This window comes from Podarcis erhardii (assembly GCF_964252035.2).
Source record: "Podarcis erhardii genome assembly, chromosome: 4".
Classification (NCBI taxonomy): domain Eukaryota; kingdom Metazoa; phylum Chordata; class Lepidosauria; order Squamata; family Lacertidae; genus Podarcis; species Podarcis erhardii.
The window spans coordinates 47528595-47554138 of NC_138508.1; the positions used below are offsets into that span (position 1 = coordinate 47528595).

A 25544-nucleotide genomic window follows, 5' to 3' on the forward strand; every position below is an offset into this window, starting at 1 on the left:
TATTTTTAAAGCAACAAGAGTAACACAGATGTCCTTTAACTCTCTTGGCAACACTGAATATTGTAGTTAAAAATAAGAAACAATGCTCGTTGAGCATTCAGCTTTAAGAGGCAAATCCAGGACTAAAAATTCACTATACTCATAAAAAAATAAATATTTATTGGTATTTTATAAACTCAAACTTTCATGGAAGCCACTGAGAAAAACAATGTGCTATACCTCCAGCTTCAGAAATTTTAACCTGTCACATTTATTTCTTCGAAACGAGAAATAAAAATGAATACCCAATTGCTCTGTATTCCTAACAAGTGGGTCAGACCTTTAGGGTTGAATAAAATGCTCTATTAGTATACGTACAAAACTGCTATGCTAGGTGGCTGTTAAAAAGAATGCTAGATTTATGGAGCAATTCTAACTGAACCCCTTACCTGCACCACTAAAGATTTGGGATGATTTGAATCTACTACTGATAGTGTTCCAACTGACCCTACAAGGCCCTAAAATGGTGGTGAGGGGCAAAGCAGTGCAGAAGACAGTTGGGTACTAAGCCTGCCCATTTGCTAGACAGGAGGTGGCAGTGGCAATGGCTCTACATACCAGACAACCTTGGGGGGGGGGGGAGTTGGGTTGCAAAATCTATCATTCAACAGTGATAGTGAAAATTAATAAATTAGTACAAGCAATGAATATAAATGCTATTAAGTTGTTTGCCATTATGTCGTGCCGATGTTTCCTATTAGGACCTACAACTTGTATTTTCATGCTTTTAATTCTGACGTTTCTTCAGCTGGTAAGAAAATACACCATTTAAACCTCCAAACCTTGCTATAGAATAAGCAACAAGAAATCAGAACGAGAAATTATTTTAAAAGCAAGTTTCTATAAAACTGCTATTTATATTATTTATTTACCTGTTAACAAATTTTTATTAATTACTTCAGGATGCTTAGCAACCTACAGGCTAATCCTACACATGTTAGGACGTATGTATCACTGCATTTCAGTGGGACTTGTTCCCAATAAGTGTTAGTTAGGATCAATAAATGTTCTGGGATAATAGTCTGCATATATAGCACAATTCAGTCAATATGAAGTCCGCTGGAAACCTCAATAAGAGTTAAATGCTTAATTGTGTATTGGAATTTTTTTACTTCTTTGGAATTCAGGCATGCCTGAGGGCCAGTTTACAATGTGATTTTCTGACATATGTTTTAATAAAAAGTGATCTGGTTCTGCAATCATGTAGAGAAGCATATCAAGTTAAGTGGAAATACACTGGTATGCCTTTTAATAATAATGATCTGGGGGTCTCCAAGAAGTAATACAACTATTGTAGAAATGACTATCGAAGTATTCTACAGATTTAAGCATTATATTACATATAAAACAACACTTAAGCATCGCTGCACACCATGTAAGGAGCAGGGCAAAAGCTTTTACTTCTGTTGAACCGCAGCTTATCACTGCACTACAACTGCTAAATTATAGTTCATTTTAACTATGGTTTGTTGAAACAAGCAAAATTCAAATCAAACTGGCTTAGGGTTTGGATATAAATCAGTTTTAGGTTCTGAAAAAGCACTAAACTGTGATTTAGAGAAGTGAAAACTTACAATCTCCTTGTGATGGCATACAAGGAGGAGTGGGGGGAGTACAGCTTATAAGCAGGAGACTCACTGCAACTAATTCCTGTAACACCAAACCATGATTTATCATCATTTCTTAAAGCAGGCATAAAAACAGACCAAAAAAAGCCACATGAATCAGCGCTGGCTTACCCCAAGTGTTTAAAACTAGAAGAGTGAATTTGTGAGACAATCTTCTGCCACCTTCTTGTGGGGATTCATATGATTCTTTTTGTTGCTCATGTTTCATATCCATGGAAAGACTAGAAGGTGTAGTCTCATGATATGAAGTGGGACTTATGTAAAACAACTTTATATTAGCACTGCATGAAATGTTTATACTAGCTCCCAAATAAATAAATGCAAATAAAGTTTTACATGTATGCAAAGGGCATAGTAGCTTCAAAAATGCTATGAATATCTATGGCTTAGAAATCAGCTGTTTTTTAAAAATAAATATTCAGAAAATCTTTAATTGTGTATTCATCTATCCATCTGCTCAAATGTATACTCTTTGAAGTGCAGGTGGCCTGTAGCATTATGCTACGACAATTAATCAAGTTTTAAATCTTTCCTTGCTCTTAGACTCAACTGAATAGCAAAAAGGAGTTACCTAATTCTCCATTTACACAATATACATAATTAGATATGTTCTTTCTCTTTCAACAATATATATGCTCTGTAGGTTTATTATATAGCTTTACAATTTAGTGCAACTTCATCTTCAAATATTATTTATAGCTTTAAAACATGAGGTTATGGATGTAGTTTTATACCAATTTACTTGGGTCTGGGAGTAAGTCCTACTCATTTAAGCTTAATGACACTTTTCTGATTAAAAATGTATAGGATCACACTGCAAGTTATAGGAGCTGCTGCAAATTAACAACTGGTTTAACAACGGCTATGTGTCACTGAGTAGCAGTTGCAGCTAAACTTTACATTTGTCTGCAACATTATATTAACTGAATTCTGGTAGTAATTTTATGCAAACATGGATACATTATTTAGTAGTGTAAAACTTTGTCTACTTTTTTTCCTAAGATGGCATTTATACATTATGACATTTTGTCCATTGAAACTGAATCTACTTTTTTTTCTTATGCAATAATGATTAAATGTTTTAATATGAATGTTTAAAGATGCCTATTTATTAAATGAAAATTATTACTAAATGAGAAGCTAAGTATTAGCAGAGGATGGCTATATGTATGGCTGTTCAAATAACACACAAGGTATGAAATTTCTGAAGGAAAAAACCCTGTTGGCCATCACAGACAGGAAGAAAGTTGGGAAAACAGCAGCAAAAGAATAGAGATGAGTAGAATACTTGGGTGGTCTAGTAAAAAGGATAAGATAAACACAGCACCCTTTTCTATGATTTTTAGTGAAACAATTGTACAGACCAACCCCCAGGCAGATGGACTTTTGTTTCCCAAATTACATAGACTAAACTAACTGTAATGTGGTTTTCTTGACCTTGGAAAATATTGTACATTATTATCTCATTTATAAAGGGTCTTTTATCTTTTCATTTCCATGTACTGTATTTGTTTTCTGACCCAAAGATACCACATATTTGTTTTCCTTAACCCCTATTGTCCTCTTTGTTAAGTTCAGAATATGAAGTGGTAGCAGTGTGTACTTTACAACTTATGTATTAAAAGAAGGCCAAATAAACCTAAGCTTGACCCATAACTTTGTAATACCCCAGCATGATTAAATCTTTTGGTTTGTTGCAACTGACACATAATCCAATCAAATACACACCCTGCACAAAGGAAGGGGAAGAACATTGTTTCTAAAACAACCATATTTGAAAAACTTGCAAATGTGATGACTTACCTACTTTTGAAGAGAAAAAGGATTGAAAGACAATAATTTGTGCTTGCATAAGCTTTATTAACACACACAAATAATTGATAATATCAATTATTATTATAGTATTTATGTATTTACTTATTTACTTATTTTATTACCTGAACTTCACCATCAAGCCCCAGGGTAGGTTACAACATTGAAACATTAAAAAATAGTTTAAAACAACTTACGGTACATACCCCTAACATATATAATGTCATAAATATATCTCAGCCCTGCCTGGAAAGGTTACAACAGCTCACATTACCTGACATTATTCATTTGTTTGCTTGTTTAAAGTATATTTTGTAATGACAAGTGAAACATGTAGAGCAGCGATTTGGAAAGGTTTGCTGGTCTACCAACACTGCCTACCATTACTTATAGAATCATAGAGTTAGAAGGGACCCTGAGAATCATCTAGTCCACCCCCTGCAACGCAGGAATATACAGCTGTCCCATATGGGGATTAAACATGCAACCTTGGTGTTATCAGCACCACGCTCTAACCAACTGGACTATCCACATACAGTACTTATAAATTACTGTGCATAGACAGAGCAGTCTAATAGCCTTTATGAGTTAACCTGTGCACCTGTCACCAGAAACAGATATGTCACTGCAAATAGCACAGCATATTCAAGCAATCTTCTCACAACATTTGAAGTCAGTGTCATATCATCAAAAGGGTGTTTCTGATCCGTATCTGCCTTAATTAATTAAGTTAATGTTATTCACTCATTAATAAAATAATTTTATCTCAGTTTTCAGGCACACAGGTAGATCTCCACAACACATTGCAAAAAGGTTACAATAATAACATTAAATACAAAGCTAAAAACCAGAGCCAACTCACATAACTCACACCAAGGAAGAAAAAACAGCCATCTAAAAGATTTGTGAAAAAAAGATCTCAGTAGAACACTCAACTGCCAACACAAAGGAAACTAACCACAACCACTCCACATCGCAGCAATCTGGACTTCCAATGGCACAGGACAAGATCTCAGATGCATTATTCAGTAGATAGGCAGCCCACTGTGGAACAATGTGGTCCTGGTTATTGATAATAACCAAAACTTTGAATTGTGCCTGAAAATAGAACTGGTAGCATATGGAAATTGCACAAATAGAAACAGCAAATACCAGGCAATATTCTGGTTGATGCAGACCTATGGAGTGGTTGCTGCAATAATCTAATATGGATGTGACCAAAGCATACTGGTTCTTAAGAGATGAACCTGCAGCTGATTTGCTCCTCCCAAATCCTTTCAGCTTGCTTAAGCTTGGCTGACATACTACACCATGCTGTGCTTAAATGACTGGGAAAAAGCAAAATGGTTACAGCCACCTCCACTGGAGCACATGTGTTCTCATTGTGTCAAATAGTAGAAATGTATAGGATTTCAGTCTTATTGTCTCAGTGCTCACTATAGTCCCTATATAATTTGTTTCTCTGGGTAATAATTCTATTATATAATATGTTCTCTGGGTTATTTTGGCTTAGTTTGAAAAGCAAACATACAAGAATATTCAACAACCATCTGCAATGGCAATACCATGGGCATATTAGGTTAAGTACTTAATTCGTTCAGGAGGTCTGTTCTTAACCTGAAACTGTTCTTAACCTGAAGCACCACTTTAGCTAATGGGGCCTCCTGCTGCTGCCGCGCTGCCGGAGCACGATTTCTGTTCTCATCCTGAAGCAAAGTTCTTAACCCAAGGTACTATTTCTGGGTTAGCGGAGTCTGTAACCTGAAGTGTATATAACCTGAAGTGTATATAACCCGAGGTACCACTGTATGTAGAAGAGCAACTAAAAGTATATCCCCAATGCTTTGATAAAAACAATTAAAAAATCTTATTTTGGAATCAGAGGCAACAAATCTTGACAAATTTATCACCTTTCCAGAGAGCTTTTAGCTTTCTTTATCCTTTTTTCTACTCTTCATTGTTGCTTTGTGTATTTTATTCTGTTTTGTCATTGCCATGTATTTTTATTTTGTTGTTAGCCACATTGATCATTTTTGAGGCAACACACAAACACACACACACACACACACACAGAGAGAGAGAGAGAAAGAGAGAGAGAGAGAGAGAGAGAGAGAGAGAGAGAGAGAGAATAATCAACATGCTCGAGAGAGAGAGAGAGAGAGAGAGAGAGAGAGAGAGAGAGAATAATCAACATGCTCTACACACCTCACTAGACATACAACAGATTTTGCAAGTGACTTTCTGGTTGATTGCATGTAGCCTACTGTATGTCCATATTTCCTACTTCAGATCTTCCAAATTAAAAGTGGAAAAACCACAACCCACAGGCTACATGTAGCCTTTAATTACCCAGATGTTAAGAACCCTAGACATTTCCATTATCATTAGAAAAGAAAAAGCAGAATCTTGAAAATAAAGACTTGTAATTCACAGTGTTAATTAAAAGCGCCCCTTAAAAAACCCACAACCTAAAACATACTAATCTCAGTAGGTCAAAGACAACCAGGTAAGCTGGAGAAGCTTATTTAATCAGTAATAATTCTGTGTTGGATGGGTGTAGCCATGCTGCCGCAGGCACAGGTGGTCAGCACATCCCTGTCAGTGGTTGGAACCAGCAAGGAACCATAGTAGAGGATTTTGTGCCAAGCAGAACACTAAAATAACAAGATGCCAAAGAATCTGAAGAAAAACAACTACACCTCAGCAACTGTGGGATCATAACACTGTTGAACTCTTTCAGAAAACTCAACCAGCAATGTAGTAAGTGACCTGAATAAAGAATTTCTGGAAAAGGGGTTCCAGTTATGCTTTGATTACAGGCAATCATAATCTAAGTTTCCCATGGGTTTGTCTAAATAAATTAGTGTGAAAAATTCCATCGTCCTGGTCCAGTACCTCATCAATATAAAAGGTGTCCAGAGGATTGTTATTTTCTTATGTTTCTGCTATGCTATCCATTCAACTCTTCTTCACACACCCTCACTTAGGCAAAAGGTTCCTGGTCTATGGCTCAGGCTAGGTTACTATGAACTTTGTTCTACAAAGCTAGAATACTTAGAAATTCTGCAACTAGATGGGGAAGTTAGGGGAAGTTATGACCAGGAAGTTAGAGGTCAAATCTTCACTTAGGGTAAGAAATAACCACCTCTTGTTTGCTTTGTCAATTCAACTGCAATGCTATTTTTATATTGCTATTATTTTTCAAAAGTTCATAGTATTATTTTCTATATGAAGATAATATTTTAATTTAAATGAAATACTGAGTAACAATAAACCAATTGAAGCTGAAACAATCAGTTTTGAGTCAGTGATCTATATTTTATTCCCTGACCCACTGTGTTGCTACTGAGCAGTTTGAACCCTTATTAGATCACAAAATTAACAGTTGTGCGCCAAAATAAAATTCAGTATTTGTCTACTTCCTCTTATGCTGTTCTACTCTAAAAATAGCTAAAATAATCAGATATAGAGCAGACTTTGACAGCATATGGGCTTTTTAAAAAAAAGAATTCAACTTTTAAAAATCTGTAACTACAGCTGTTGAGAGCCATGCTATGATGAAATAACAATGAAGGTCGCTGAAGTCAGCTACCATGGGGTGAGGGTTATGAAATACTTGTTCTGAAAATCTTCTATTTTCACCATATGGTGTCAGGGTACTTAAAACTTGAAGAGATATTGTGAAGGGGATCCTTTGGTTTTCATGGAATGTTCATCCATTGTGTCTTACAGTTCATAACAAAAACAATAAAACAAACTAGGAACACTGGTGATTTTGATGGGAAGGTGTAGTTGAAGTTTAGCATACAAAAGTGATGTATCTAATAATATTTCCTACTCTTTTTGCTTGGACAATAGTGTACTCTTAGCCTTCAGGTGCTGGTTCTTGAATACGCTTTAGAATAATGTCAGCAATGTTCATTTCCCAGGAAAGTGCATTGTTAATTAATTTCTTTTTTTAATTACATCAGGCCTTTTTTTTTTAGCCAGAACTCACCGGAACTCAGTTTTGGCACCTTTCAGGTGGGCTCCATTGCCATTATATGAGAACAGGGGAAGAGTTCATGGTGAGTTCCGACACCTCTTTTTCTAGAAAAATAGCACTGAATAACATACACAAAAATACAACCCAAACCCCAGTTATGTTCTACCAAAACCCGGTGCTGCCTTCCATGAAATGTCTTCTTCCACCACCCTTTTCCCCCTCTTTTCAGTCACAATAACAAGGATGGTGTAGATAAATGCAGCTGTTAGGAAGCTGTGTGCTTAAAATAACTTAAGCATGTGGGAGGCCCAAAGGAACAGCACTGGATAAAAACAAATGACTGGCTTTACAGCATCAGAGAGCGAGTCTGATTCTCCTGGGATTCCTCTGGCTGAAGTAAACAAATGGGATCCATAAAAATTAGCATCTCTGCTAAAATCAGCAAAAAATGATGAGTAATTATGGGCTGAGTGCTGTTCTTTTATAAATTATTTCCAATCCTTCCCACAGTTGTTGCCTCTCATTCCACATCCTGAATGATAGCAGGAATCAGTTCTCTTTGCCTACCCTACAGATATAATGATCAGTGTTTATTATTTTGTATTTTAATGTTATAAAGCAAGTGCTTTGTTTTCACTGATTTTAAACTGGATTTTGAGGAACTACATGAAGTACAAGGTGCATCAAAGCATACTTTACCACACTTTTCAAATTGACTTCAATGAAATTTACTTCTGCATAGATGTACATAGGATTGTACCGTATGATCATTCCTTAAATCCTGCCTACTGTGTTGCACTGGGTGCCACACTGGGGGAGACACTTGTAATTGGGCCTGACAACTGGCTATTATATGTGATGATGAGTCATTGAAGCCCCAACATCACTGGGTACATGATAGGGCCCAATTTCTCACTTGTAAACCTTCAAACATTCTCTCCACTCCTGGCTGCTACTCTGCCGGTAGTGTGAAAGGAAAACCAAGAGTAATTTCCTCAATTCCGTAACTCTTTGGTGCCAGGAGCAGCAAGAAATAAAATTTCCTGAGAATTACAACTATCAATCAGATGACTTATTACTGTTAATAGTCCTTGGAAAATACAATATATTAGTGCTTTGCTCGCCGAAATAGTAGTGCTACAGGCACCAGAGGAAGTGAGGAGGGGAGAGGCCTCTCTCCTTGCTTCCCTTGGTGTCTGGTAGAGGGAAAACAGTCAAGACAGGTAGGTAGGACAGGGAAAGGATATGGAAGAGAAAGAGTTGAACCCATCTTAGACTAGAATTAGAATCTGAGCAGTAGAACTCAGGCATTATAATACTTTTCTGACAATCTAAGGGAGCATTATAAATCAATGAGAATTATTTTCTGAGTTAATTAAGTTCAATAATTTCTCACATCAAACCAAATTGTGGTGTTACATGTGAGCCAAGTTTCTACATATTTGTAAAATCAGCAGAATAGTCAAAAGCCAGCTCTATGATTAGGCAGTGTGAGATAGGCATTTCAGGAAATGTCATGAACAGGCATCAAATGGATGCTATCCAACTTATTATTATTGTATTTTTACCCACAGTGGCTGGGGCAACCCAGTCAGATGGGTGGCATATAAATAATAAAGTTATTGTTGTTGATGTTGTGGTAGCTAAGTTGTTAAAGTAATTTAGCTACTTGGGTACTATGAACCCTGGGACAATGCAAGGAATAGTCCAGCTATGATTTGGATATTTACGAAGACTGCTAATTACTAGCTACAACTGAAATTTGATTATAGTTGATGAGATATTAGCTTTCTCAGGTAACCATGTGGCTTACCTATAGATTTAATATAACTAAAATTTACTTCTTGATCTGTAGTTAGACCAAGCTGATTTCATATACTGTATTTTGACAACTTGGATTTCACAAGGCAGGACAGTAAATAATTTATGCCTCACTTTGCTGTACCTAACCATAGTAAAATGAGTTAATGAATCATCTGAGAAATTTTCTGTAACAACCTTTCACTTTTAATGCCCTAATTTTCCATATAAGTTTCAGCTGCATAATCATAATTATGGACAACAACAATTTGTCACCCATATATCATTTTAGGTTTTACTGTTTTACAGCTTTAAAATATTCTCAATTTAGTCCATTAAGCACAAGGTGACAAAAAGGTAAACACAACTGCAAATTCACCAGCATTAACTAGGATTGCCTCTGGGTTCCTGTGTCTTTAACAGCTATGGAACAGAAATCCAACAGATGAAACTGTTCCTGTTATCGCAAAGCCAAGGAATGCAATATTTCTTTTGTTTGCAATATTTCCTCCCTCTAGGCAGTTGCTAAATGCACAAGAGCCTTGCACCAAACACAAATACAAAGGCAGACACAGCTTGCTTTGCATTAGCTGAAATACAGTTACCTGGAAGTGTGAATGAGGTGGGGCTTACTTTTTGAGTGGGTCTAGGATTGCATTGCTAGGCACCTGTAAGCCATGAGAGAAAGTGAAAGAATTGAACAACATTCTGCAATGTCATATGCATGCTTTTCTTAAGGGAGTTTTCAAAATTATGTCTCTGCACTTTGTGGGGTGGGAGGGAGGGGTAATTTGGTATTTAGTGCCTCTGTTAGAGGCTGAATAAGATATTAGGAATTATCCCCCCCACCTCACCTCAAACCCTCCCCGACCAATGTGTTCAGTTGTAATAAATTGGGGAAAATCCTGCTGTATCTGCATTAATTTGGCAGACTCTTGCTAACATGTACTGCTGCCTTCCAGAAAATCTTTTATAAAATAGAATATTTTGCCTCTTCCTTAGCACTAGTTAGCATACATAAAGGCTCTTAATAATTGAGTTTCCTATGCCAATGAACAAATTCTCTTTCTGTCTTGTTTGATAGAGATACTGCCTCACTGCAGAAATTCTAATAGAGTTCTACTGTTATATCCCTAAACTAGCAAGTTCTAAATGACCCTGGAAAGTGATTGCTTTTGATTAAGCTTTAATAGCAATTGCGTATAAATTCACAAGTAATTAAGGGGAAATCTACAGGCTTTTGAGCAACTGTGATGCACAGCAACTGCCCAATTCAACTCTTATTGTAGGCTAGCCCCATGTACCATTAGTTGCCTCAGTGGTCAGTAGCCACCACTGTATCTACCTGAAACTTAAGATTTTCCTCAGAAGCCCTGCTAAAGGTGTCCTTGCCTAGGTTATCGGAAGAGGGCCTTCTAAAGTGATGACACCCTGGATGTGGAATGCCCAGAGAAGCTTGACTGGCACTTTCATTATGGTCATTCCACTGCTGTGGGATTTTACTGTTTTAAATAAAAACAACTGCTGTTGTGATTTTAAAAGAAAGCTTTGATTTATTATCTTTTGGGAAATGTTTAGATATAGCAATACATCTTAATTACTTTATCTAAATGTTTAGTTGTTTAATTAATCACTTTTAGAACACATAGGTTCTGTATTACTCATGTTCCTGAGTCATATTCTATTACTTTGAGTGCAAACCACTGATTTTCAAGGAACTTGAAATATTAAGTATTAAAAGAGAAAATCTCATAATAGCAACCATTTCTCTTTTTCAACTTTAATCAGTTCAAATTCAGAAGTCATCTCATTTAAAAAACCCATTCTATACCTATACTTCAGTCATTTTTTAAATAAAGGAATTATTTGCAAATGGAAAAATGAAGCAAAATTTAGAGTGCTTCTGATATACTGTAATAGGTTGTAAAACAACCTTGCCCTAGCAAATCCCATTAACATCAGGGTTGTATAAATAGGCTCATTCATTAAAAAATAATAACAAATAAAATAATAGTTATTTGTGGCTACTTGGAATAACTTTGGACCAGAGAGACAAGATCTAACAGAATAGTGAACAGTCTCATTTTTATTTTTTATTTTTTAAGGAGTAAAAATTCAAAACCTACATGCTTTCCCTCCCAAACCCTTTGGGAACAAATGTATAGTGGAATTTAAATTTATGATTGGGGACAATTTATTGGCTTTATCCCTCTTTATCTAAAAAGCTGCTTTAGAATGGCTATCTCCTTTATTTCCAGTCTCATATTTTACATGTTCAAACTCAGAATAAAGATCTCTCACATGAGTTCTTCTCAACTCTAATTACTTGACAAAAGAAGGAAAGCTATTTTTTTAAAAGAGAAAGTCAACTGCCAGGAACTGATGAGCATATCAAAATGCAACAGCTCTTCTACCTTAAAATAGCTTCAACAATTTAGAAGATCAAATCAATTTTGCTATGGCACAGCTGCTTGCTCTTTCTTAAAGTTGCTATAACTTTAAAAAGTTGTATGAATTTGCCACACAAGCACATAAAAATACACTGGAAATGTATCTCTTTCTGAAGTTGCTTCTCCTAGGGTTGCCATATTCTTAAAAGCAAACAAGAGTACACACTTGCTGGTGGGGGTGGGGCAGCACACGCACTGGGGCATGCCATAGCAGGGCACGCACTGGAGCGACATTGGACTGTGCCAGGAAAGAATGTGGCAAACTTTGAATGCAAAATGGGGGTGCTGCTTCTGCTGCCACCACCAGCTTCAACACCACCAGGCCCACATGCCTCTTTCCCTTGGTTGGGCTGACCACAGCTGCAGCCAGCTCAAGCCGGAGAAAGAGGCACTCTGGCCCGGCGGAGGCGATGCTGGTGGCGAGATGGCAGTGATGCCAGAGGCAGGACCCCAGATCCCCCTTGATCTTCACTGCAGGCAGCCTTGCTGCAGGCGGCAGTCGCTGCAGACCTTGTGTATGCTCTCCTCTGGCTCCACATGGCACTTCCACCTTCAGGGCACAGTGGGTCAATGTCACCCAAGCGTGAGCATGCCTGCCCCCACAAAACCAAAAAACCTGGACATTTAAAATCCTGTTAAATGTAAAAATCCACCCAGACAGGTATGTTGGCCCCCCAAAAGAGGACATTTCTGGGAAATCCTGGACGTATGGCAACCCTACTTCTCCACAAAAATCGTATGTTAGTAACTTAGGACCCACAGTTCTAGTCCAATACATATCACCAGCAAAACTAGAAATCTTACACACAAAATAATGCTGCATGACACACATGATCTCTGAACTCAGTGTTATGTGTATTAAAATGTATTAAAATATATACAACTATAATTGGACAGTTCATTATAATAAAAAGTAGGTTTGTATCAATGAAGTTTCCCCATTACTTCAAGGACTTCCCCTTGCACAGGACTTCCTCTTCTCCTCTCCCTGCATGCCCCAGATCTCCGGAGGGTTGGGATAACTCCCAGGACAGATTTTTGAGCAGGTACTCAGGGAGAGCAAATTCTGCTGTGCAGGTGAAGGTCCTTGTGCTCATGGGACAACATTTATCAGCACTAATGTAGATTGTCTGAACTAATGTAGTCAATGCTCTTAAAGAAAGGTGGGTTCTGATATAAAGCTTTTACAATAAGTTTGCAGAATTTTCTTCATTTCTAGCGTACAGCTGTTGTTGAGGAGGAAATGATATTTTAATAGACATTTCCATCATCACAAAATCTTGAATGAAATATGCCACATAATGGTTTAAAAGTGATTTGTAAACCTGCTAACTACTAAATAAAGATGGAAAGCTTTGTCAAATGGATATCTAGTCTGTTTAAGTTAGAGGAGATTTTTTGTTCTGTTTTTGGCATTTAGTGAAATATTAGATCAATGTTATTTATGTTAGTTATGATTTTATTGGTATAAGAATGGTCAATTGTCTGCACTATATTGCAGGAACTAGTTTCTGAATGTTGTATTTTGCTGTAATTAATGTACTTCTCACTGAAGCATACAAGTCTTAAAAGCCATTATTAAAGCATGCTGAAACACTTTGGGTACACTCCAGCCAAAAATAATCACATTTAAATTTCATTAATTTTAGTAGGGAAATTAAATACATGCTTAACTTCCTACCTTTTGAAAGCAGTGGAACGTAAAAGCACCTTACTCTTTCTTGATTGCGTCCACAGTATTTCCAGTCTTATTTCTTCTATTGTTTCATTTTTATTCTAATGAACCTAAAGAATATCACAGCTAAGGTTTTTCTTTTGTAAGGAAAGAGTTAAATTATGGAACTGTAAGCCATTAGTTAGAGATTTATTGGAGGAGTTAGAAAGTCTATAGTTCAATATGTGGTGAATGAACAAGGACCATAGGTGCAGAGACAGAGAGAGGAAGAGAATTCAGTCAAATGATGCCTCTGGGGCTTTGCAACATATGGCCCATCAGTCAAGGGTCAAGCCCCCTCACAAATTGCATGCACTTTACATAGCCATCTGCATCAATAAATTACTACTCCTCTGTACCACAAGAACTAATGCATGAGCAAGAGGAATCACCCCACTTACAAATGAACTGCTTTATTTATTCGTGTTCACTTTTTCCTTGCACTGTGACCTGCCTTTTTCTTCCCAGATACAGTTAACATATGAAATCACAAGTTTGTCTTTATTTCTCAAGCTACACTGGAGATAAAGACATGCTAGGTCACGAATGATTTCTTCTGCAAAGTAAAAAATAAGTAATTTCAAATGTAACTTACATACTTTGCTATCTTTCTCTAGTCAGAGCAGTTCTATGCAACTATTTCATTCAGAATAAAAGTCTACTACTGTACTCTGCTACTATTTGGCATCATGCATTTTATGAGCCAGCATACAGAATGATTGGCTTACTGCAAGGAAATAACTTCCCAGTTCTACAACTTAATATTTTCACCCTGTCCTGTAGATCAGCATTGGTCAACCTGGTGTTTTGGATAAATGGTTTGGATAACTCATCCAGCAGGGTGATAATCCAAAATATCTGGAGTTTGGGTTGTAGTCCAAAACATCTAGAAGATCAACTATATCCTACCAAACTGCTTTAACAGCAACTTTCTATTTCATATCGCAACCCTTATATTAAATACCTTATTTATTGACGGTGATCATGCCTCTCAACAAAAGGGTTATACAACCCATTGCCTTCACCAACCTAGTGCCCTTCAGATGTTTTGGACTACAACCCCTACCACAGCCCCAACCAACATGTTGTAGGATGCTGGCCCTTATGGGAGCATGGCCATACTGGCTGGGAGGGATGGGAGTGTTAGCCCAAAATATCTGGGGAGCACCAGGTTGGCAAAGGCTCGCTTAATTATTCTTATATAATGCAGATGCCAACAATATTGAATAATGGATCTGCAATTTGAAAATGGACAGCTAGTTTCTCATAATATCTAGGTCAATGCGCAATAAAGAGGCCACATTGTTCATCATCAGTTCTTCATCTATAACAATTATAATAAATTCACAGTGTGATCCTATGCTTGTTTGTGCAAAGGTATGTTCTGAGGTCATTGGAATTTACTCCCTGGTAAGTGGGAATAGGATTACAGCCTTAGTGACAGTATTCATGTACAGGTTTGCACAGATACACAGCAAGATTCTTACATTTTACTTGTAGTTCTGTTGTATAACAGCAGTTTGTGCTATTGACTCCATTCCAAGTGCCAGAAGCAGATCTGGGTTTGCATACATATACCTAGTTTTTGTAACAGTAGGTTCTGCTATGTTCTTGCTATGGAAAAATGTACGGTACTTGTCAGATCAGAAAACCTCAGAAAATAGGAAGTCAATTCTATTGCCTTGCACCAAATGAAAGGTGCCATGTGGCATATACTTGGGGGGGGGGGGGAATCAAATAATGTAAAGTAAAATGAGTGATTATTAATCACTTAGAAGTATCCAGTGTCTACATACTTGTGTCATTTCCAAGTTTCTGAATGTAGTCCAAGTGCATAGAAACTACAAGCTTGCTATTTGCCAACTGCCTTTTGATAACCATCATGAGATGTATTCCTGGTGTCAAACATGAATTTACAACTATTCTGCATTAGTAAGAAATGTCCAGGCTCCAAAACATGAAAACCTGACTAGACACATATATGAAACTATGCTGAAATTTCAGGACTGAAAATGGAGATGCCATGAAATTTTACAACTGTGGAAGGATTAGCGGGGGGATGACTTCATAGTTTAAAAGAGAAGAAGCAGTCCTCCTGCTTAAGTGGGTATGTGCTTTAAGAAGTCCAAATTATGCAAACCAAGCATCAATTAAATTACTGTTACAATTTACCCATAACAGCTAAATTTTTGCTGATTAGAAGAAGCAATATTAAAATAAGTAGTAAGAAGTAAAATGAGAAAAGTAACTACAGAAAAATATGATTAACAACAACAACAATAACAATTTATTATTTATACCCCTCTGGGCGGCTTCCAACGAAATATTAAAAATACAATAAAACATCAGATATTAAAACTTCCCTAAAGTGTTTAGTTATTTATGCCCTTATTTGAGAGAGAACACAAATGGTCATCACAGAAGTATAAGAATTCCAGATACTACACTTACCTGCCTAAGAACTAGGAACTAGGACCTTGTGCTAAGTTGACTAAACTCACTTTGCCAGTTTAGCCATATTTCAGTTGCTGTTTAGTTTGAATAACACTGTTGTGGCACATCTTTAATATGCAAGTTGATTTTATTTGTTCATATCCAGATGAATACTTTAGTGCAGGCTTCCTCAAACTCGGCCCTCCAGATGTTTTTGGCCTACAACATCTGGAGGGCTGAGTTTGAGGAAGCCTGCTTTAGTATTGCATCATCAGCAATGGGCAAATTATCCTACTAATAAAAGTTTATTACAAACACTTTGGCACTGAATGCTGTGTGACAGGTTTCCATTTACTTTTTATCCCAGACAAAGCAGTCAATGATTGAAGCAGTCTTGTGTGAAGTTTAAGACTCCTAGCCTTCACCTACAGCATCTAAGGTGTCTGCCTTCTTCTTCATAAACCTTCTCCAGTGCAACCAGATCCTCTTGGGCTTCAGAGAATCCCACTTCTTCCATCTCCTGCATACTAATGGACAAAGGGATGTTTCACATGCATCATGTCAATTGTGTGGTCCAGACAGACCCAGGTCTTGGCAATGGTTGTGGTATGACTAAAGATTATAAAGTTCTCAATGGACTTGGCCAAGTCGCCACCAAGAACTACCGCTGAGGACTGGTAACTAATACCTACCTCTAAAACCAGTAGGACACCTGTAAACTTTTGGTTTGGTTTTGATAGTGGCTATAGTAACATTTATATAATTGGGTCAACATCACTACACTACAATACAACATTCAACAGAAGTATCAGCAATTTGGAGACAGGTTGCTATATGTTCCATCCTACACTTCATATATCAATGTTAGTGTTGGTGACCAATACATTATATAGGTCAGCAATCAAGATCAGAACAGGTTATTCTTTGAGGCTTGTGAGGTTATAGCTTCTAATACGTTTCCAGATTCTAATATGTTGGATAAGCTAAAGAAAAAAATCTCACCAAGAAGTCAAAGTTCTTCCTGCTCCCTGCATACTTGCATGTCCCACAAATATTGCCATGAATGTTGTCTTCTAATTTGATTGCAATGAAAACTTCCATAGCAGCATTTCCATTAATAGGCTTGACCTCTCATTTAAAGGAAATATCAATAGAAAATTTACAAACAAGATAGCCATATAATGGAGCTTTTAAAACCATACTGAGAATAAGGGATCTAGAATTTATGTTTATCTATATTGAAGCTGTCTATATTTATTACCACAGTGCATTGATACTTAAGAGAACTATTTCATTAATAGATTGTCCATTTATAAGAAATAATTAGAGAGAGATCTATATTAAAGTGTCTAGTTTAAAGCCATAAAACCAGGTGGATGTCCTAACTTAACCTCTTTCATTGTTAAATGCATTCATTTATTCATTCTCTACATCGAGAGACAGCCTAGGTTTGGATATGTCAATGGATTTACGTGGCCTGAAAAATTCAATCATGCAGCACTGAGCAGTCTCCGAAGTGCTGAAAGTGATAGCTAAACAAAACAAAAATTCTATTAGTAGCTATTTCTCTTTCCTGCCTGCCCTTTCTTTTAACAGAATGAAGACAGTATGAAAAACCCAAGGTGTGAGGAAAACATTACACTGTTATAACTTATGCATGAATGTCCACAACTGTTTTTATATGCACCATAAATAAAGAGCATGGAGTTGAATAAAAGCACAGATAAAGACAAAGAAGCAAAGTGAGGAGGATAAATACCACTCTCCCTAAAAGAATGTGTTTTACAGCAGCCACTTATCCCTCAAACATATTGGTAAATCAAATATAATATATATTCTTTGGCCACAGTGTGTTTGGCAAACTGATATCCTGATCCGGCATAATTTTTAAATGTATTTCTATTTGTCCTTCTGCTGCCATAGTGCATCTCCCAATATGGCTAACAATGTCTATTAAATGAATGAAACTATAATCATAAGAACCAAGAAGCAGAGGCGCCTTGAGAAACAAAGAATTTTTAACAACACATAATCAAGAGGAAGCGCCCATCAATAAGTTGTTGAAAACCATCACAACGAAAAATGGTCCTTAATGGTGCCCCACTGGCAACTAATGGTGTTCCGAAAGTGTTATTGATTTGTTTATTTTTTTTTTGTGATCCTCGTGTGAAGAAGTGTATATAAATCAAATAAATAAATAAATACGAAGTGGGAAATTATATAAAGAATGCTTTATCTATCACACCCACCAACTGCACTTCATATGGAGCTAGGATATGCAACAGAAGCTCATCAGAATCCTACCAAAAGTGTGCAGGCAGGTAGATGTGGGTGGATATAGTATTTTGTGTTTCCAGATTCCAAACCATTTAGGCAGAATCATTTACGCTGTCTACTGCCACAGGCACAAGAAATTAGCCACCTCCACTTCAATAATAAATTGTACAATACGAACAATAATTTGGTTTGAAATCTCAAGATAATTTTCCCTCCAAAAAACCCTATTGGTATTACAGAATACAGTGGTACCTCAGGTTAAGTACTTAATTCGTTCTGGAGGTCCGTTCTTAACCTGAAACTGTGCTTAACCTGAAGCACCACTTTAGCTAATGGGGCCTCCTGCTGCTGCCGCACCGCCGGAGCACATTTTCTGTTCTCATCCTAAAGCAAAGTTCTTAACCCGAGGTAATATTTCTGGGTTAGCGGAGTCTGTAACCTGAAGCGTATGTAACCCGAGGTACCACTGTATATGCAAGTGAAGCCACTTCACCATCTACATCACCTTCATATATGTATTTTCTAGGTATATCTGTTATATCTACAACTATGTTCAGTTGACTGTCACATAATTTTATTACCATATTATTTAAGATTGTTAAAGCCTTAAGATTGTTTTGCAGTATTATAATTTCATTGGGGTGGGAAATTTAAAAAAATGATGAAAAGAAGGGAAGAAGAAAGACCTTATAATACCAGAATCTTACTGCTCGAAACTTCAGAGTCCAATAGAACTATCAGAGGCAGGGGATTTTTAAATTTAGAAAAATTTAATGTTTTAAATTATAAATTTAATGTTTTAAATTTTAAAAATGTTTTTCTCACTGAAACAGATCCTGCTGCACCATTGGTAAAAATCCAAATCACCTCTCCCACATCTTGGTTGGGGTCCGTGGATCCGAACTCTATCTTTCTCTTCTTCTCACCCCCTCCAGTGCAATAACAAGTGTTTGCCAACCTTGAAAAAAAGACACCATGCACACAAGCCATTTCAGAATCCAGGAAACAGCAAACAGAGCATTCAAGTATTTGAAAGTACTCCACACATCCAGAACTTTCCCAACTCTCTATTGCCTTCACTAGCGCTATAAGGTGCTTACTTCTAAGGAGAAAAGGTTAGGCTCACAGTCAGAGTCAGTGTTGCTGGCTTTCCACCTCCAGGTTGTAAAGGTAAAGGTAAAAGGACCCCTGACTAACCAGTACACTAGATGTCACAAGATAATAGATACAAGCTCCAGGTAGCAGTCTATCTGCTGAATTTTGCACCAAATGGAGATCTAACCTAGAAGTGGACAAGGAAGAGTGTGGTAGGATCTGCTCTCAAAAGGAAATGTCATAGCTGGTGCACCAATCAAGGATGTGCTACAACTCTCCTGGACACAGCTGCTACCTGTCTATCTAGAAGCCAGATGGTCTATCCAGAAGCTAAAAGGCAACAGTAGCACCAAACAGGCTGAATTCCTATTCCTTAATCAGCCATACAGTGGTACCTCAGGTTAAATATGCTTCAGGTTACATATGTTTCAGGTTACAGACTCCGCTAACCCAGAAATAGTGCTTCAGGTTAAGAACTTTGCTTCAGGATAAGAACAGAAATCGGGCTCTGGTGGCGCAGCGGCAGCTGGAGGCCCCATTAGCTAAAGTGGTGATTCAGGTTAAGAACAGTTTCAGGTTAAGAACGGACCTCCGGAACGAATTCAGTATTTAACCCGAGGTACCACTGTACTTCTGAAAAACCAAACTCCTGTCTTGCCCGCCTCACTATTCAGTCACAATCTTAGTGAACACAAACTATCACCCTCTTATTAATATTCCTGACCCCGTCAAGAAAATAAAAGTATCAAGATATATGTCTGCCCCTTAAATTTACTGATTCAGCTTTATTTTCTGTTACAACCTAACAGCTATATCAGATATATACCAGCAACATTCATTGGAGAAGTTATCAGGTGCCACATTTGTATGCGAGCAAAATAGTTTGATAAGCTATTTATTCTCCAGCTAAACACAGACTGGAAATTACCATATGGGCAGCCTCCAAGCTATTATTCTCAATATGGAAACTGTGCCAATCAGTGTAAGGATATTCAGGGAAACGACAAACTGTTCTCACATTCACACTTCAGATGAGATCTGAAATGTATTCTTTGGCATCAGAGGAACTGCCCTAAGCTTATAGGATATCTTCCTTCCTGATGAGGTAATATCAACTCTTTTAAAATTAACTCTTCTTACTTGGCTGCCATAATGCAAACTGTAATATTTTAATGGTTTCTGATTAAAAGACTTTAACTGTAGCACCTTTGTTTCTCACAAAAAAAGTTCAGGGAAAAAAGTGGGAAACCTTACTTCCTTTTAACTGCCTGTTCGAGAAAAGCAGTTTTGTGCTGCTGTATTCCTTTTTCTTATTCTTCAAGGCCACACTTGAAAAAGAAGAACTCTTTGTATTCTGAAAGCACTTGGTTGTCATGATATCAGCAGTATTTAAATATACATTTCACTTCTGAAGGTTCAGTCTTTTTTAAAAAATGGGGAAGAACTTTAATTTCAGACGAGACTTTTTCAGATCACTGCAATTTATTCTCTAGTACAGTGGTACCTCGCCAGATGAAATTAATTCATTCTGCGTGTTTTTTCGTCTTGCGATTTTTTCGTCTTGCGAAGCACGGATTTTGGAAAAGCTTCAAAAATCACCAAAGTCTTCAAAACCCCCCAAAAAGGCTACCACACCGCGTGCTATGAGTTGCTCCTCGAAGTCAAGTCGCAGCTGCACCCCCTGAATGCACGGTTTTAAGACAAAGGAAACAAACTTGCAAGAGGTTTTCATCTTGCGAAGCAAGCCCATAGGGAAATTCGTCTTGCGAAGCAACTCAAAAAACGAAAAACTCTTTCGTCTTGCGAGTTTTTCGTCTTACGAAGCATTCGTCTTGCGAGATACCACTGTATAAAAGAATAGAAAATTGGCATCTCCTCTAAGGACCATTTCACACGTTAATAGTGTAAGTGGCGTGCATTACAACCCCATGTTGAATCAAAGCACACACAGGTTCTTCCTTTAATATTATGTACACCACAGAAGTCTTCTAAAATGTTGGGCCAATTATGGCAGCCCACAGCACAACCAAAAATAGTGGCGTAGATAAGTGAAGAATTCTCATTCAGTCTGCACAAAACAAGGCCTGGGGTTTCATCTGAACTTACAATCTTACAGTAACTAAGGTAAGGAGGCCACAACTCACCCAAATCCAAGTGTGTGTGTCATCTGGCAATAGTGTCAGAGGTTTTTATTCAAACTGCCTTTCAGTGGCCAGGAATAAGGTAGAGTAAAAAGCACATTGATACACACTGTCTGGGTGCAGAAATCCAGCCCTGGAAACTGTATATGTATCTCTTTTGCTGCCTCCTTGACCTACTGTTCTGAAACAATCTCAGCTTGACTTCTGGAACATGGATTGTCTACTGCCTCAAAGAAAACCCAATTTAGCTTTCTAACATGAGAACAACTATCCCTATAGCAGTGGCTGTCCTAATATTTGATCCTTCAGAGGTCTTCTGAAGAGACATGGCAGGCCTCTTCTAGGATGTGCCAGGGAACATTGCTGTAATTCCTTGTGAACTTCAGTGCCAGCTACTGGAAACATGAGAGGCTGATGCATCAGATCCACAAAGAGCAATGTGATGCTGAGAAGATAACATGTGGAATCAATTTCAAGTAGCTATGGGATTGCACATGTAGATCAGTTCTGGGTGTCTTACACGTGGTATAAGCAGCCTCTGAATAAATACATTGCTTCATAAAGCTAAAAGGGTTTTTTTCTGTGTAAGAAACACCTGTTTTATTGCTTCCAAAAATCACACTTCTGATATATAAAAAGAGCAAAGCCACCCGGATTTGAGTTTATTTCAATGGGGAAAAATGGAATCAAAATTACAAGATACTCCCATAAATGATCTGACCCAGAAAATATCCCACAGGCTGTTCTACTGCCCAGCAAAGCCAGCTATACAGCTAGCCAATAAACAATAAAAGGAATAGCCAGAGACCCAGATGGCACTGTTGTAAATATAAACTGTGAAGTTTGGCATCTGGATTTTGCAGCTGCTATGTCCACCCCATTTGTAGGCATAAATGCTGGTTCTGATAGTGGATCAGTTAGATTAGGTCAAATGGAAGCACATATTCCACCCAAGTAGCAGAGACAGTAGTGCCAAATTAAATTGCGAGTGACAAAAGCATTGTGATTTCATTGCTGTCAGAACTATTAACATAACATATTCTAGACTACTCTCTCCAGGTTTAGAATAGGTAGGCTAGTTTACATCTGCGGTTGTCAAAAGGAAGTCTTTTTAAATTAATAACAGAAGCACACACACAAACTGGAACCAATGTTTCAAATACAGTGGTACCTCGGGTTACAGACACTCCAGGTTACAGATGCTTCAGGTTACAGACTCCGCTAACCCAGAAATAGTACCTCAGGTTAAGAACTTTGCTTCAGGATGAGAACAGAAATCGCGCGGCGGCGATGATGCAGCAGCAGCGGGAGGCCCCATTAGCTAAAATGGTACCTCAGGTTAAGAACAGTTTCAGGTTAAGAACGGACCTCCAGAACAAATTAAGTTCTTAACCCAAGATACCACTGTACAATTTTAGGAAAGCGGCTCCATTACAGTCATACCTAATGTTACGTTTGCTTCATGTTACATTTTTTTCAGGTTGCGTCCTGTGGCGACCCGGAAGTACTGGAAAGGGTTACTTCCGGGTTTCGCTGCTCACGCATGCGTAGCAGTGCTAAATCGCGCTTTGCGCATGCACACAAGCACCAAATCGTGCAGCGCACCTGTGCAGATACGGCGCTTCAGGTTGCGGGCTTTTCACGTTGTGAACAGGCCTCCAGAATGGATCCCGTTCGCAACCAGACATACCACTGTACACTGCCTTTTTCAGTAGTTATTTTAATTGTTTGCTGTTGCTTTCCTCCCTACAAAAAAGGAAGAAAAGAATGAACCACAACTATAGTATTTTGTTCTGGGACAAATTAAATTTTATCATAGTAACCAGCATTGTGAACCTTCTAAGTCTAGGACATGTTGTGGCCACAAGTCACTGAATGAAGTCACTATCATGCTTATTTCATGTTTGTTTTGACAGAGTCCTTTCCCACTGCAAGATGACTATAGCATTGTGCAGAAAGGATCTGTGATATATCCAAAGCTCATGTGAACTGGCTCTGACAACAATATTCTGAAAGTAAAGAGAACCATCAGTTTCACCAAGCATGAGTACAAATATAGTTAAACTAATTGACAATTTTATCCGAGTTTTGAAAGTTTTTTCGCATGAAGTACATTTCAATCACATTAGCCCCAGCACTGAATTTAATAGAGCTATATGAATATTTGACAGGTGTTTGTATTCATATGGGTAGACCGTGTTTCAGAGGCCAGTCATAAATGTCAAATATATTAATTTTCATTAATTTCAGTTGGCTTTTATCTAGATCACTCAGACTGTACAGTTTGGTACTACAGACATTCACGCTGGACATTTTGTTTTGTAACATTTACTAAAGAAAAATACAAGGAAATATTAGACTGCTATATACTTTGAATACTAATGTATTAGGCATCTCTTTCAGGGAATAACAGAAGAAGAAGTACTGTAATTTCTTTTACTGCACTTCTCATGTAAGGTATGTGAAGCAAGTTGAGTGGGTGGAAATGTACAAGTGATTGTCACATCTGTAGCATGTGCATCCCTCCCATCCCATACTTCAAGTTCTTTTTTGAATTTCACATTGTAAGCCTGGTAAGAGGAAGCCTGGCAAGAAGAAGTGTACTTACTCTTCCACTACTTATTTAGAATGCCCAGAGACATTCTCAAATAGTTGATAATTCAGAGGGAGAACTCTGGGAAAATAATGTTCAATAAATAGGTAAGGTTTTAGCTCTATTTTTTAATGCAGCTCGCAAGGCAATATTATATGGAATGGTTAAAATATTTATACCCTGCTTTTCCATTAAAATGCTCAAGACAGCTTACAATGATAGCTGTAGCACCAGTAGATAAGTAATACTTTTAAAAAAGAAAGAAAGAAGAAATAGATAAAAATCAACATAAAAGCTCAAATTCTAGAGAGCTTAAAGCAGTTTTCGTAAGACGACAAAACTTCAACACAGGCCTGTCTAGGAAAGGATTTCCATCGACGCTTTTCAATGTCCTAAACTGTTGCAAGGAAGAAATTTGTGAGCATGTAGGAGAAATGATGACACAAAAGAGTTGTAGGCCAAGATATGTTAAGAGGTGGTGCAGGAGAACTCAGCTACTCTAAGTCCTAAGCACCTAAATGAATCCTAAGATATGGGGGGGGGGGGAGCTCACAGTTATGATTGCAGAATCTTTGTTTATCAGTGTGACAAGGTTGGAGGATAAATGTGCTCCTCATCTTGGTTTTCAGGCATTTGAGAAGAGCTGTACAAAGCTTTTAGCAAGCCCTGGAGCCTTTGCACAGAACTTCTGAAGGATTAGGCATTTGGAAAGCACTATGGAAGGGATGCTGGCAAGTGTCAATCAACTGACATTATTCTGTTGTCAGATATTGATAGGTGGCTTGTCCTGCCTGGGCGGAGGAGATAAAAATCTGACCCACTGGGTCAAAAAGGTTTTCAATCCCTCAGCTATACCATCCAAGGCTCCAGTTGAGACGGGGGGGGGGGGTCTTATATTCCTCAAGTGACAGCAACAAACCTACTGAAACGGTCCCCTTACCAACATGATCCCTACTGCAAGAAATATAAGAAAGAGATGTATGCTTGGCATTACTCAACAGAGTGGCCACTGGGATAATATAACACTGGTCCTAAAATATCTACATTGGCCCTCAGTATGTTTTTAAGCACAATTCAAAGTGTTGGTGTTGACCTTTAAAGCCCTTAATGGCTTCAGCCCTGTATACCTGAAGGAATGTCTCCATCCCTACTGTTCAGCCCAGACACTGAGGTCCAGTTCCGAGGGCCTTCTGGTGGTTCCCTCAACGTTCCCTCAAGGGAACCAGGCAAAGGGCCTTCTAGGTAGTGGCACCTACTCTGTAGAACACCTTCCCATCAGATAGATAAATAATTCTACAACCTTACGCACACATCTGAAGGCAGCCTTGTTTTGGGACTTTTAATGTGAGAGGTTCTGTTGTGTTGTTGTGTTTTTGTATACCCTTGTGTTTGTGAAAATCCAGCTTCAAATGGCTTCAAAATCTATGGCTTGGAGCCAAAGAGATGCGAGTGGAACTCCGCATGTATTAACAGGGATTTCCCATCTCCTCCTCCCATCAACTCTCCACACCTCTAACCCTCTAGAATTGTTTAAGGACTGTTGTAGGTAAAGGGGATGCTGTAGGAGGAAGACATTT

General features: G+C 37.9%; 1 protein-coding gene across 21 annotated transcripts in view; it reads right to left on the minus strand.

The window, feature by feature from the left end:
• Nucleotides 1-25544, minus strand: part of ROBO2 (roundabout guidance receptor 2) — an 830881-nt gene that overhangs the window by 288691 nt on the left and 516646 nt on the right. The window lies entirely within an intron of this gene.